Consider the following 14,467-nt stretch of genomic DNA (forward strand, 5'->3'; position numbering starts at 1 on the left):
TTAAGGCAGCCACTGAAAAGCTTGATGAACATTTTCCTTTCCAGACAATTTAACCTGCAATCTTGCTGGGAATTATCTTAATTTTTAACACTGTTCCTTTGTTGTTGTTGATACTAAATCAGTATTACTCATTCCAGATAAGATGCCAACATAGAGGCAGGCTGAGGTAATCTGGGAAGTGTTAGCCAGCTCTGGAGGTGGTTGGAGGACTGGATTCCAATACTTCTCAGCATGATTTTAAACACCCGTAAAGTCCCACTTCTTCCCAGTAGCCAATAAAAGAGTGAGTCAACCAAGACAGTTTTATTTTATTATACGTACTTTGAACACGCCTTTTCAGGCCACTTGCATAATGTTATCTCAGCAATTTGCTGTCTTTCTGCTTCAATCTCTACCTCTCTTTGTTGTTTCTTCAAACACCATTGTAAGCTTTAAATTCTCTAATGTGTTATAATGTATCAAATATATGATAAGATTTTTCCAATATTCTTTCCATATTTCCTGTTTCTTTATCATGCCCTATTAAATCTAATTATATCCACTAGAACATCCCCTCAGCTACTCTCCATCTGTCAGAACAACTGATAGTACATTCTAGAGAAATGCACTTAGAAGTCTACTCATAATTCAGGTCCCACAAACTCAAATATACAAATAGATTTACTTATTCCTCTGAAACACACATCACCTGATGAAAATGGTTGGGGAAAAGAAGCCAGCATGCTTACAGTCCAAGTTTACTGTTTGCTAGCCTGCCCCTCTGCAAAGTATGGGAATTCCATAGCATCATGGAGTGGCATGGGTTGGAAGGGACCTTAAAGATCATCTACTTTCAACCCCTCTGCCATAGGCAGGGATGTAACCCAGTAGATAAGACTGGTTCAGGTAGCTTCCATGAAGTGCTAGAATCAACACCTACCATACCTTTCCAAAAAAGTACTTTCCCTAGAATCTTGTTCTTGATGTCAAATACCCTTGGATACAACACAACAATGCCAGGCTCCAAAAGGTTTTACTTGCACTGAATTCTAGAATCTTATCTAGAACAATTTGTGTCTCCTAGACCTTGAAAAAAAACTTCTAGGCATCCAAAATTTTGGGATAAACATTAATCTTTTGCAGTAACATAAAGCTAAAAGAAAAGAAAGGAAAGTATCTACTTCTCACTACTAGATAGAATTAAGAATTCTGTATGTTTGTTTTGTTTTAGAATAATAGACTAATTTAGGCTGGAAGAGACCATTGGATGTCATCTGGTCCAAACTCCCTACATGGTCTGGGACAATTTCAAAGTGACATTAGGTTGTTCATAGCCTTATTGATTCAAAATGGAAAACACTAAATGAGGGAAAGAGAAGACGATATTCTGGTGCCAAGGGTACTTCTCCATGTTTTAAAAACTTTTTATTTAGATAAAGGGCATCTCTCTTCAGAGAAAGAGCTTCTCTTACTTTTCATCTTACTCTGTTACAGGGGAAAAAAAAGATCCTGCTGACTGCATGCTGGAGATCCAGCTAATTAAAGAATGTAAAATGGTATGAAACCCGTCTTTCTGACTTCTGGTTCCCACATTCTATGCTGAAGGGAGTTTGGAGAGAGAAAGTGTCATTGCAAAGAAACTGCAGCAAAAAGTATCAAAATGGTTTGCAAAGCAGCAGCTTTGCAGCCCCAGAGTTTTTTCTACTCCCCTCTCCCTCCTCCAAACATACCGAGTTTTTAACACAAGTCTAGTAAGAGTCTCCTCTTGACACAAAACTTATTAGCAGCTTACCAGCTCTCTGTTCCTTGTAGTGTATTCACAGTCCTTGGAGACATCTGTATCTTAGGATATGCTGCAATATAAATGAAATTGATATTAGGAACAAGAATGAAGTTTGCTGCAGTCACACTCATAGCTTCTCAGAACGCATTTCTAGATAGACTTCTAGCACTTGCTGCTGGGCATTCACAGTGTGTGTATGCCCTAATCTAACCATGGTACAAGCAAAATGACTTAATGGAGGCATAACATGTCTGTATTCAATGCTGTAACATTCCAGCCTCAGGACAACGTCAAAAAGGCCTTTGGCCTGAGGTGGGTGGCACATGCTGTATGTTGAGTTGTTTTATGTCTAACTTATGACTTTCTCTCAGAATGCTAGGCAGAGAGAAGTGACCCTTTTGGATGAGGAGATGTGAGCAACTTCTTCAGTTGTCCTTCTGTGCCTAACAACAATATGGTCATACTTGAAGCTTCTCCCTTACTTCCTAGGTAGGAAAAGCATGGCATGAAGGTCCCTAGGAAAATTTCATGTCCTCTTTATTTATATAAAAATCAACAGAGAAAGAATAGGGCAGTGAGGAGGAAGAACCTGAACAGGCCCCACAAATATGTTAATTGCTGCTCCTATGAGAGCAGCATGATGGCTGTAAAGAGAGCATAAATTTAAACATAAATTTATGACTATAGCCAAGTTGCCAGCAGTGACCAACTCATACCATGTCAGCAAAACTCACAAGATAATTTCATCCTGTACAAATTGTTTAATGCATGGTCTCAAAGTATGGTGGCTAAAAACTCATCCACTTGTCCTTCATTAATGCAATTTTTTTAATGACGCAAAAAGGGCACCTACTGATTACACTTTGAACCGGAGGTTGGACTAGATTAGTTCTCAAGGTCTCTTCCACTTCAATGATCCTAGGTTTACATGGAAATGTGTTTTGAACGTGATTTATTTAAATTCACAACAACAACTAGAGAGGTATTTGCTTACTACACCCAAATAGAAAGCAATTTTAGCTTATGTGTATCAGAATTCAATGTGAAAATGTGATGGGGAAAGAAGTAAATTATCCAAGCCAAAATAGAAGATAAATATTAGCAGAATATTATTAAAGAAACCTATAAGCAACAAAAGAATGTCAAAGAAAATTTAACTGAAAATTCAAAGTTAGTATCAACTGTTACTTAGTTACTAAGTTATTTAGTCTATATTAGGCCATATGACACAGCTACTCTCTTTTTCTCTCCATACCCTCTTCCCCTTTTCATCCCCCCTCACACCAAGTTTTTTCTCTTAAAAAAAAAAAAAAAAGCTTTCATAAAGTGACTCTTCTCTGTTCTGTCCATCACAGAGCATTTGGACAGAAACAAAAACTTATTTACCAATGGAGCCTCTCTGTACACCCAAACTCTGGGAGACAACAAGACATAAATCGGAGGGCATGGCCAAAAATGTGTCCTACCACCTCCCTGACACAATAAATGTGGATGATGATGTCTCCTTTGATGAAGGAGACATCCTACAGTTTTTGCCTGGGAGACAAGGTCCCTACAAAACAACTGGGGATAAATACCACCACCACCACCTGACTGTGTGTGTGTTCTCTGTTTGGTGCATTTCACTCCTTCTAGAAAAAAGCCAGCAGAAACCAGTCACTCTGATCAAATAGTGAGACATCACCAGCACCCAGGTTAACTATCAAAAAGAAATTGAAAGATTAGGAATACCCAAAAAGCCTTGGAAACAGTCAAATATTTATTTTTATTTTATTTTTTTTTAAACAAGAACAGTTAAAGGGATGCTTGTTTTGTATCTGGATATTCATTTGAAGTGTCAGAGAAACATTAGCAAATAAGCAGAGGGGATGATGTGAATTTAAAGATGGTAATTATGGATTAGGGATACCTAATCACCTCCTCTAACTTCATTAAACATCTACAATAGTTATGATGGATTTATTGCCTAAGAAACAAGAATTGTGATGGCGTGAGAAGTGGTTACTATTTTACTGAAGCCCAACTTCTCAAGTCCAGGAGGTCACTGCAGGGACATGGACAGTGGGAGGGCACAAAGAGTCTGTCACAAGGCTCTTCTACTAAATGAGATGGACTTAAAGAGAATAAATGAATGAACAAATGGACATCAAGTATCCCTAGGAGCAGAATCAGCTTCTGTGCATTGTCAAAATACAGGGCTAACTAGATCTTTGTTCCAGAGTCTGCTTTTTTAGCCATATGCTAGGAAAGCTTATTTTGATAGAGAAGAAGATTGGGCTGATCACCAGCATAAATGATAGGAAAGGCAGATCTGTTATAGTAAACAATGGAAACTGTTGCTATGGCACTAACCTTTCTATTTCAGCACTGATGAAAGATTGTCATAGAGTAGAAACATCAAAATCATGTATGCAACAGAAAGAATTATAATTTTTGAACAGTATTCAGACACTTAAAGGTCCAGATAATTACTTTTGAAAATTCCCTATTGGTGTCCCACTGCATCTTCAGCTGCTCAAGCTACGCTCAGTATGTCTTCAGGTATCTATCCTGTATGGGAGAAGGAGAAGACTCTCAACATCCTTTCTTACTTTTGCTCTGCAACAAGAACTGGGAGGATCCTTCATTGTCACATCCATGCAACAACACTCCTGCAATTTTCCTGTCAAAATCTGACATGTTCTTCAACTAACATATACATAGCCTGTGCAGGAAAAACAAACAAACAAGCAAACAAAACAAAACAAAACAAAACAAAACAAAACAAAACAAAAAAAAAAAAAACACACCATGACTTGCAACGAAGGGGATTTCTAGATATCTTGTGGGGATAACCTTAACTGTATGTCCAATTTCTCTCAAAGCTCAAAAAAAAAAAAAAAAAAAAAATAGTACCATGTCTTTATTTTAATTCAAATCTTGGGATATTTAGGTTACACTTAATCTGAATTCATAAACATGATAAACAACAGGCAATTTAAAGAACAGAAAATATGTATTAATTTCCCTTCAGAAGCCCTAGAATTAGAACAGGTCTGTTTTCATGTTCACTGTTTAACTCACTCCATATATGAAGAAAGGAAAAGAACATTTCCTGATCTACTTTTAACGTAAAATAAAAAGACACACTTGTTTGACAGAGGCTTTGAACTGACAGAAAGTACTCTCAGTTTTATAAACTATATTAACATTTATTGTCACAATACTAGAGTGCTGCTTTGCTCTTCAAAGTCCTCTAGGATGAGTTCACTGGGTGAGAAGCTCCATAATTATGCATGGGGGAGCACTGTGCCTTGTTTTTTAAAGTAAATGTTTATGTCATTCAGCCCTTGGAACACTTCTGTTTATCCAGAGCTGAAAAGCATGATATGTAGCCCAATGCTATATACTCTACAGCTAAAAGTACCAGCCAGGAAAGAAAAATTCCTGCCACTATTTTCAAAAGCTATCAGAAGAAAGAAAGCTGTTTTGAACTAGTCCTATTAGACGTGGAGATAACTTTGTTAAGTTTTAAGGTGAGTTTTCCAAGAGGCTGAAATCCTGTCTTCTCCAGGACCAGTGTTTTCAGTCCCAGGAGGACACCAGAAGTAGTAACATGTTCTTGTCCTTATCCTCTTGGGTCTCGACATTTGTGTCTGATACTTTGCTATATGAGTATAAACTAAGTGCCATGAAGAACCATTATTTCTAAAAGGAAAGAAGGGGGATGCAGTCATCAACATATTCATCTAGAACAAGAAACAGTGAAGGTACTGATCTTAGGATATATGAATTTATAGAGGTAATTAAACCTAGAAAAAAAAAAAAAAAAAAGAGGAACATTCTTAGAAGTAGCAACGCTTCAGTAGGCATGATATGTTTTATTCTCTAGTTACATATAAACCAGCTGGGTATTACATTAGATTCTGGAGTTCAGTACTATTATAATGCATTACTAGCTATAGTAAATATAATCCATGTGGGCATCTGATATTTAACAAAGCTGTCAATATCACATTGGCCTGATATATGCCAATTCACACCAAACAGAACTCAAGCCCACTGATGAGTTGCGTAGCCTATAAATCTTTAGAGTATATTTCCAATTCCCCATAAGGAGTTAAATGAATGCTTAAAAGGAAAGCATGCTCTGTGCAAAGACTTCAAGATATGTCTTCAGTGTAAATCATCATTAGTGATTCTGCACTACAACTGAGGAAGGTCTGTTTGCAACTTTCTGTAGTCTGCAAGCAATGGAAGTGGCTTCAACTTGTCCTTTGCCTGCTAAGGTACACAAAGGATGACTTCCTGATACTGATGGCTGCGTTATGTAGTGTGCAACTATGAATGTTGTGATGTATATTCCCATATTTGCATTTCATATGCTCAGGTCTTAACAGAGAGTAGAAATATAATTTTGTACTTTGAACAAACATTGAGTTGCACAACCCTTTAAGCATCAAGATTCAACCTGACAATTACTAACAATTAGTCTATCTAAATTCAAGGAAGGGTGAAGCATGGGAAAATGTGTGCAGAACAGCCACCTTCTCCACACCCCCAGACACACAGTTTTTGCATTGCCACTAGAAGAGAGTATTACGTAACCTTTCAGGTGAGTTGATCATAACATTCTGTTTGCTTACTGTGCTGTCCTTTGCTTTTTCATTCTGGGCCCATTATTGTGAGTCAACAAAAGTCTTGTGCTGACAGGATTTAGCCTACAGATGCATTTGGAAGGTAAAACCAAAAAAAGGTCTGTTTTAATTCTGCTCTGGGCTCATAAAGAAAGAGGGGTCAGAGGAATAGTCAGCTAGGGGTATATAAAGTTAATTCCTCGGTATGTTTACTTTCATAACCTGGAATATGAGTCCTGCTTGTACCTTGAATATTTGCAGCTAAAGAAGACTTGATAAGTGTTTGCAAAAGCTGAACTGTGTTCTGGAGAAATAGGAGTTTCCTCAGGATACCAACTCAGAATTAAACATGCTGAAATCTTAGATCTTACTGAAAAGATCTTACTGAAAAGAAAAAGAAGACACCAAGCCAAAACATGATCAAGAACTGCTGAGGAAGAAAACTTAGAATTGCACAAATCATTCTCTCTTCTGATTACCAACTGTGATAAAGCTTTAAACCAGAAAGAGCTACTAGTTATTATCTCAACTTTTTTTTTTTTTTTAATGCTCTTTCAAAATTTGTCCATTTTCAAAAATGTTATACGGTTACAGTTTGAGAATTAAACTTTCCCATTAACTTCACTTTCAGTGTATTTAAATTATGGGAAAATGAAGAAGGAAAGAACAAGAGCGACAGCAGATTGTAGAAGATATTTGCATAATTTTAGAAGATGGAAGTGTTTCATTTTGATTCCTGCAAAATAACCAAGTAAAAATGCATTTTAAATGTCATTACAAAACAGACACACTTTCCTTAATCATCTCTACAGTAGGAATTCTGAAAGTGCTCAGATTGGAGCTCTTGTTCATAATGTTCCACATCAAGATTGTAGTTAATGACATCATCCAGCCTAATTGTAAAATGCAGGATTTTCTAATTTTGAATGAACGTACTAGTAAGAAGTTGTTACAACTATTTTTCATCTATAGGTCTCAAAGCACCATATGTTCATTAATTATGGATTAACACAGTCTAATCTGAGAACCCACCCTGAACAAAACCAGAATAGCTTGCATAAACTTCAACTCCAAGTAAATAACTTAATGATTTATTTCAAAGCCATTATCATAGCTTACAGACAGTCTTTTTGTGATGTTACTAATTTTAGCAACTGTTCTGTGTAAAGGGTTTAAACTGTTAATCAATTGAAATACATGATTTACACAGCAGCATTCAAAGAACATGACTCAGAGTGCTTTCTGGAAAATACTACGCAAATGTTTAAGTGCTTGAGAAGAAAAAAAAAAAAAAAGGAAAGAAAATTCTGGAAAACAAACAGAAAAACAACAACCCAAGGCTATATAAACGTAGAATACAGGAGTAAAATATGTTATCTCCTATTTAGGTTGGCACTGTTGGGACAGTTTCAGTTACAGAAGAGGTCCTAATCTGTTGTCTATCTCTGCCTCATGAGTTTGTTATCTTCTTCAAAGCTCCCTACCGGCACCTTGGCTCATCTGGCATGTACAATATAAAGCGCACTGGGAAATGCAAAGCAGGCTGATAAGCTGCCTGGTTCACTGAAAAATGAAACAAGCCACTCAAAAATTCACTTTTCACATTGCAATAAAAAGAGAGTTATCTGAGCAGAAGACTGTTTGATGATCGTCTGTGGGTATGCAATATGAGTCGTTTAAATGGGTAAAACAGAGATTGACTATCAGGTCATCTTTGTTCGTGCAGTTGATTGTGCAAGGTGATACAGATGTGATTTTAAATAAGAAATTAAGCACACACTTCTCCTTAGAAGCCAAAGAAATACAAACTTTGTCTCCACATTATACACATTCTACCTACATTTGTTACTATGACATCCCTACATATAAAAGAGGATTAAGATGCTGTGGTGGTTTTACCTTGCTAGGCAGCTGAACTCCACCACAACTGCTCTCTCACACCCCCTACTCAGAAGAGGAGAGGAAGAAGAAAAGGAAAGAAACAACTCATGGGTTGAGATAAGGATAATTTAATTAAAGGAAAAATAATTATTAAGGAAAAAATATTATTAATTAAACCATTTAACTAGAGGGAAAAAAGGGAAAGGGGAAAAGGGAGGGGAAACAAACAAACAAACAAACAAACAACAAGTAAAGGCTGTGTGAAAGTGCAAAGGAAAGAAATTACTCTCTACTTCCCACAAATAAGCGATGCTTGACCACATCCTTGAAACAGGCATGTAGCCATTGTTAGGGAGGACAGACATTTTTGCGACAAGAGCCCACCCCTCCCCTCTTCTTCCTTTTTCCACCTTTTATTGATGAGTGTGACATCATATGGTATGGAATATCCCGTTGGTTGGTTTAGGTCAGCTGCCGTGGTGATGTTCCTTTCTCACTTTTTGACAATCCCCAACCTACTGACCCTGGGAGTGTTAGAGTTCTGATGCTGTACCAGCACTGCTCACCAGCAGACACAACATTGATACCAGTGCTGTTCTAGCTAGACGTGCAGAGCACAGCACTGTATGGGCTGCTGCAGGGAAAGTTAATATCCCAGCCAGACCCAGTACAGATGCAAGGTTACAAATGTGTTTTTGTTTGTTTGTTTTTATGTGTACAGCTGCAAGCGTACTTGGAGCTTCACTGTATTGTTAATCAGTGAAAAACAGAAAATAAAAAAGCAGCTAAACAACCCACAGGCATGCTGACAGAAAGACCACTTCTGGGTTATACATTAGAGCATGCACTTGTGCTGTTTAAAAATTTACTGAAACTCTGATGAAACCTAATGACTGCAAGTATGTGCCCAGGCCATTGAAAGGTACAGGAAGCTGTGTTTGCTTACAAAGCTGCTGAGAGAAGCCTTTTGCAAATGCTACCATGAGAGACAGGGTTTATCTGACCATATCCTAAAGCTTGTAAACTGCTAAATGTTCCCTGGGAAAACCCAGTGTGGGATCCACAGCACTATCTGAAACAGAGCCCAAAGAAGAATTTCCAAACATGAAAAGTCAAAAAATGGTTCCATCTTTCTGAGTGTCTCATAGTCAATAATGAATTGCAAGTTCATATTTCTCCTAGAGAGAATAGAAATTAATTCCTCATTTGCACCCCCTGCCATATCCCCAGATGTCTCAGGTTTCTAAGCAGAAAAAAAAAAAAAAAAAAAAAAAAGGAAGGAAAGCAAACCCAGCACAACTCATATACCTAATATATATATAGAAGGGTATAAAGCGGAGAAAGAAAGAGGTCCTTCCATGATGCAGAAAACTCGTGATGAGCTCTTCCCAAGTTATTAGCATGCTATATTGTGTGTATATATAGTTATACATGCATTGTGATTTATTCTTTCAGGTTTTGCAGGGAGTTACTGGCATGCAAGTCAAACATTTTAAATCACATTGCTTTAGATATTAGGAAACCATGTTTAAGTTCATAGTTGCTTGCCTTACTTGGTCCTGTCCTGTCAGACCTACAATATCATTTAGCAAGAAATCAAAGTGCCACCTTTGCCTTAAGAAATTCTTTGCTTATACTAAGAGAAAGACATGATTCAAGGTTCAAGATGATGGCCATGGGACAACTTAACACACTAATTTATTAGCAATTCAATACTGCAGGCAAAGAAGATAGGGGTATTGTAAAACATGTGGTTTGCCCACATTATGCACTCTTCTGTCCAGGAAGGAGTCAAATTCTACAGCTTGTGAGCGAACCAAATGAGAAGCCAAGGCCATTGTAGCACAATAATCACCAGAATAGCCCAGAAGAACTCAAGAGAGATGATAAATTGTGTATATAAACTAAATATATTGTGAATATAGCACCACAAATACCCATCCATTTTGCTCCTAGAGTAGTAATCGTGTGCAACAGTGACTAGTTTCTCTTAACAAACAAGGCCCACTTCAACTTGTAGCCAGCACATTTCAGACAACTCTTGTTTCATCAGCGTTACTGGACCTACAAGACCTCACAGAGCAGCTTTGTCTGTTTCTCTCACTGTACCACACTAGTGGATAATAGGTAATCAGTTCCCCTCCAGACATCTAAGTTTAATTATTGGCATAAAGCCTAACTCCTTCAACCATTTGTCTTGATTCATGACAGATGATCAGCATAGTAGAATAGCTTCTTGTCTGTGCTACTGCTCAAATTGCCTTAATTTTTCAAATTAGAAAATCCATACACTTTATTGTAGTTCATGTTCCTGACAAAGATCATTAGTAAATTCAGAAATATCAAGCTGACTTTCTGCTTATACCCATCTCATTTGTCTTTTGAATCTACTCAGTACTTTGCACTGTTTCATCTTTTGGCAAAAGTTTTTGTATGCCTATAGTGGCATTCAACTCCTAGACACAACAATAATCTATGCTACATTTTTATTTTATTTTATTTTTTTACAATCTATTCAGAAATGAGGCACAGTTCAGAGACCACTTCTTAACTGCATCTTTTTACTGACAGTGAAATCCTACCACCTGTAATATAATTCCAAAGTAACAACAACTGATTTTTTTTTTAAGAGGGTCAGATAAGGAAGACATAGAATACAGCAGGAATGTATATGCATGCATGTGCGCACACACACAGAAGAGAAAAATTAAATTATCCTGTTACAGATTCAGGGGTTTCAAGGCATAAAATCATTCTTACGGATCGTAAAACTGAGAAATTGTTGGTATGAATCAGAAGCATTAAAGATCTCTAATGATTATTTTCCTAGCAGTATAAGAAATCTTTGAATGCTGCCAGGTTTACAAGGTAACATGCCCATGCAGGTGGTCTATAATACCCTTAATGATGTTATTTCTACCTTCACCCAACCATTACAATTATGGAGGAACTACTGCTCATTATCTTCTAGGTTGGATGTTAGGAAGAACTTCTTTACTGAAAGGGTTGTTAGACATTGGAACGGGCTGCCCAGGGAAGTGGTGGAGTCACCATCCCTGGAGGTCTTTAACAGACGTTTAGATGTAGAGCCTAGGGATATGGTTTAGTGGCGGACTTGTTAGTGTTAGGTCAGAGGTTGGACTCGATGATCTTGAGGTCTCTTCCAACCTAGAAATTCTGTGATTCTGGGAGCACCAGCGCAGAGTAGAGCGGGATATATGTATATGCCATATATATGTATATATATGCCTACTTTGTCCCTTAATAGGTAATACAGCTGTCTACCTAACTTCATAAGCAGCCCTTCTACTACCATCAACTGTATTTGTGTTTATCTCCTTCACATTCCCCACAACCTTTTTCCAAACTGAAGTTTCTTTGAGCAGCAGTATCTGATGTTTTCAAGACATGGCTAGACTCTGATGCTCTTCAGATTGCCCTAGTTAGACCACCACAAATAATACTTTCTTGCAGTCTTTCTTACTGGCATTTTATTTAATACTATAAAATAGTATTTTAGGTGAAAGATGATATCTCCCACTCTTTGCTAAGTGAACATTAGGTGCCAGCAGAAGTCTCTGCTCCTCCTGCTTCTCTTTAACCTCATGCACCTTCAAGTCCTCTAAACTCTTTGCTCTCTCATGATTTTCCTTTAAAAAGGGAAGGAAAATAAAACCCAAGCAAAGCTTCCAATCTTCACTTGGCCTCTGCTTCTCTCACAAGTAATTCCAGCCTTAGCTGTTCCTACCTTAACAGATTATTCAATAAAGCCGCAGCCCAGCCTTCTTACCTGGAAGACAGATAAATTGTTGGTAGGGCTTGGCACAGTACTGCTTAGAGGGCCACCAGACCATTTTGAAATGTACAACCATTGTGTGCAGATAAATAATCAAGTAGTACTTAAAGCAATATCAGGAGTATTTTCAGCAGCAGCATTAAAAGTACAATAACTGTTCTATGGTGATTCACTTTGAAGGTCACATTCAGATCGGGCTGGTCATCTAGAATGTTGAAAAATAAGAAAAGTGGATTTGAAAGTGGAGGATTTTTAGGATGCACTTCTAAAGAACAAACAAGAATTACCTGTCTCCCATTGATACTCTAATTGCCTTTTACATTCCTCTTCAGAAAAAAATAAATCTGTTTCAGAGTAGGGCTGCTTTGATGTAAAAGCATCTACAGCTAAAGGAAACCAAAGTACCTCATTAATTTTGTATAGGGTTTCTAAAGCACAAATAATTCAAACATGCATTAGGTTGATGCTGACAAAAATGATGGGCTAACACAGGGATCTCAGTCAGGCACTGTGTATAAAAAGGAAAGGCTTCCGTGCCTACAGCCTGAGCGTAGTGTACTAGGAAAAAAAAAGTTCCCTTCTTCAGTAAGTAACCTCAAAAGATAGTGTGTACCTATTGACATATTCAATTCAAATTAGAGAATAAAACCTAGGACAGCCTAGTAGGACCACTTTTATTTATAAAAGACATACCAGTAATTATACATACTTGTGTTTTTATGCGTGTATATATCCATATACATAACAGCACTTCATTAACTATTCTAGCGCATAGATTTTACCCCTAGAAAGATTGCTTATAGATGTTTAACATGATAACAAACACAGTTAAAGCTGGACACTAGGAGTTCAGAGCCTAGTGCTACAATGCTGTGTATTTTGAGAAGTTTTTCAGCATGGGGAGCAAAGTGAGAAATCACTGGAGGAAGGCAGTATCTTCTGCCTATGATCTCAGCCTGATTAGGCTGGCTAGCTGCCCATCCACCCACCTGCTATCTGTGACTAGTCCTTAGCTTTTATAATATAATGAAAGGTGGTCAGTGTACTATTTTTTGAATATGCTAAGTGTTAAATGAGAAAGGTGAAACTGTTAGAGATTTAGTGGTAAGAGTATTAAAGATTGAGCTAGAGAAAACAACATTTGCAACCAAACATTCAGATCCAAACTCTTGTAAGATATGCACATAGGGTTTTGACGTATGCAATAGGGCGACTATCGCCCAACCAGAATTCAAGAACACCCTTTGATGCTGAAGTGGCTTAGTTGAAACATTGCAGTAAGGGACATTTGCATCTTCCTATACCATCACACAATTTAATTTGTTCATCTTTTAATGGAATTCTCCCCACTACACACACACACCCCTCCCAGTTTAGCTATGGAAAAAATAACTATTTGCACAGGTAGATCAAATTTCAGAATCCAAATTAAGCTGTAGTCCAAATGTATTGAACTTAAATTAGCCAATAAATTAGGCTGAGAGCAAATATTAAAATAACAATGCTTAGCAACAGAGAGGAGATAGCAATGCAAGAACTTATTGGAAAGAAAATATTTAGCTGAAAAATGATTAACGTCTACAAGTCTATGTGCCACTTGGCAATTTCCACTACTACAGGTGTGAGCTTTGGACTTAGAATAACAGCTCTTGGTTAATGAGATTTCTTAGTTAGGAATCAACTTAACCTTTCAGAGAGAAGTTTTTTGATTATGTTAGCACCTGTCTCTGGCATATTTGCATCAAAAGAGATAATGAAGGTTATTATCAGTACTACAATTGAGCAAATAATTTGCAACAAGCTGGGAAGTTCTATGCAGTCAAAGAAGCATCTGTAGCCTTGATTATTTCCAGTTTTAAATGCTTGATTTTAAACACTGAAGTTATATTTTTTCAGAGACATGAAACATTTCAGAAAAACAAAAAAATAAACTGACAAAAAGTATCCAGAATGACCTGTAGTAATGGTCACAGGTTGAATAACCATTAATAGACATAATCTCAAACTCTGTAGAGTATTAAGCAAAAAGTTAGATTAATGAATAAATAAAAATCAGGCCAGTGTTTCTTTCTGCTCAAGTAACTGCCAAGACCAAGCGTAAATATACTAATTAATTAATGGATTATCATTCTCTTCTCAAAATTTCCTTTCCCCTTCTAACTTCCAAAAGTCTGGTAGTCACTACTCTTTACTGGGTTCAATTTTTTCCAGATAAGATGTATATGTTTTATTAGTAGGTTATTTTTCTTATGTCCTACCACAAACAGAATTCATTTAGAAACTCAAATTGGCCTTGTGAGCATTCGTGTATGAGATGTAAACTGGAAGTTTCAAGGCATAGCAAGAAGTGACAGCATGGCTTAGTGAATTACCAGTATCCTTACTGTGTCCTCTAGGTGTCTGGAGAGTGGG

At 37.2% G+C, this 14,467-nt stretch overlaps 1 long non-coding RNA gene across 1 annotated transcript in view; it reads right to left on the minus strand.

Moving 5' to 3' along the window:
* Positions 1-1,771: 1,771 nt before the first annotated feature.
* LOC311207131 overlaps positions 1,772-14,467 on the minus strand; it is a 179,912-nt gene continuing 167,216 nt past the window's right edge. The window contains exon 3 of the long non-coding RNA XR_014618251.1: positions 1,772-1,832. This is a non-coding gene — a long non-coding RNA (uncharacterized lncRNA). The remainder of the gene's footprint in view (positions 1,833-14,467) is intronic.

Source organism: Netta rufina (assembly GCF_964035555.1).
Source record: "Netta rufina genome assembly, chromosome: 2".
In the NCBI taxonomy this organism is placed as follows: Eukaryota; Metazoa; Chordata; class Aves; order Anseriformes; family Anatidae; genus Netta; species Netta rufina.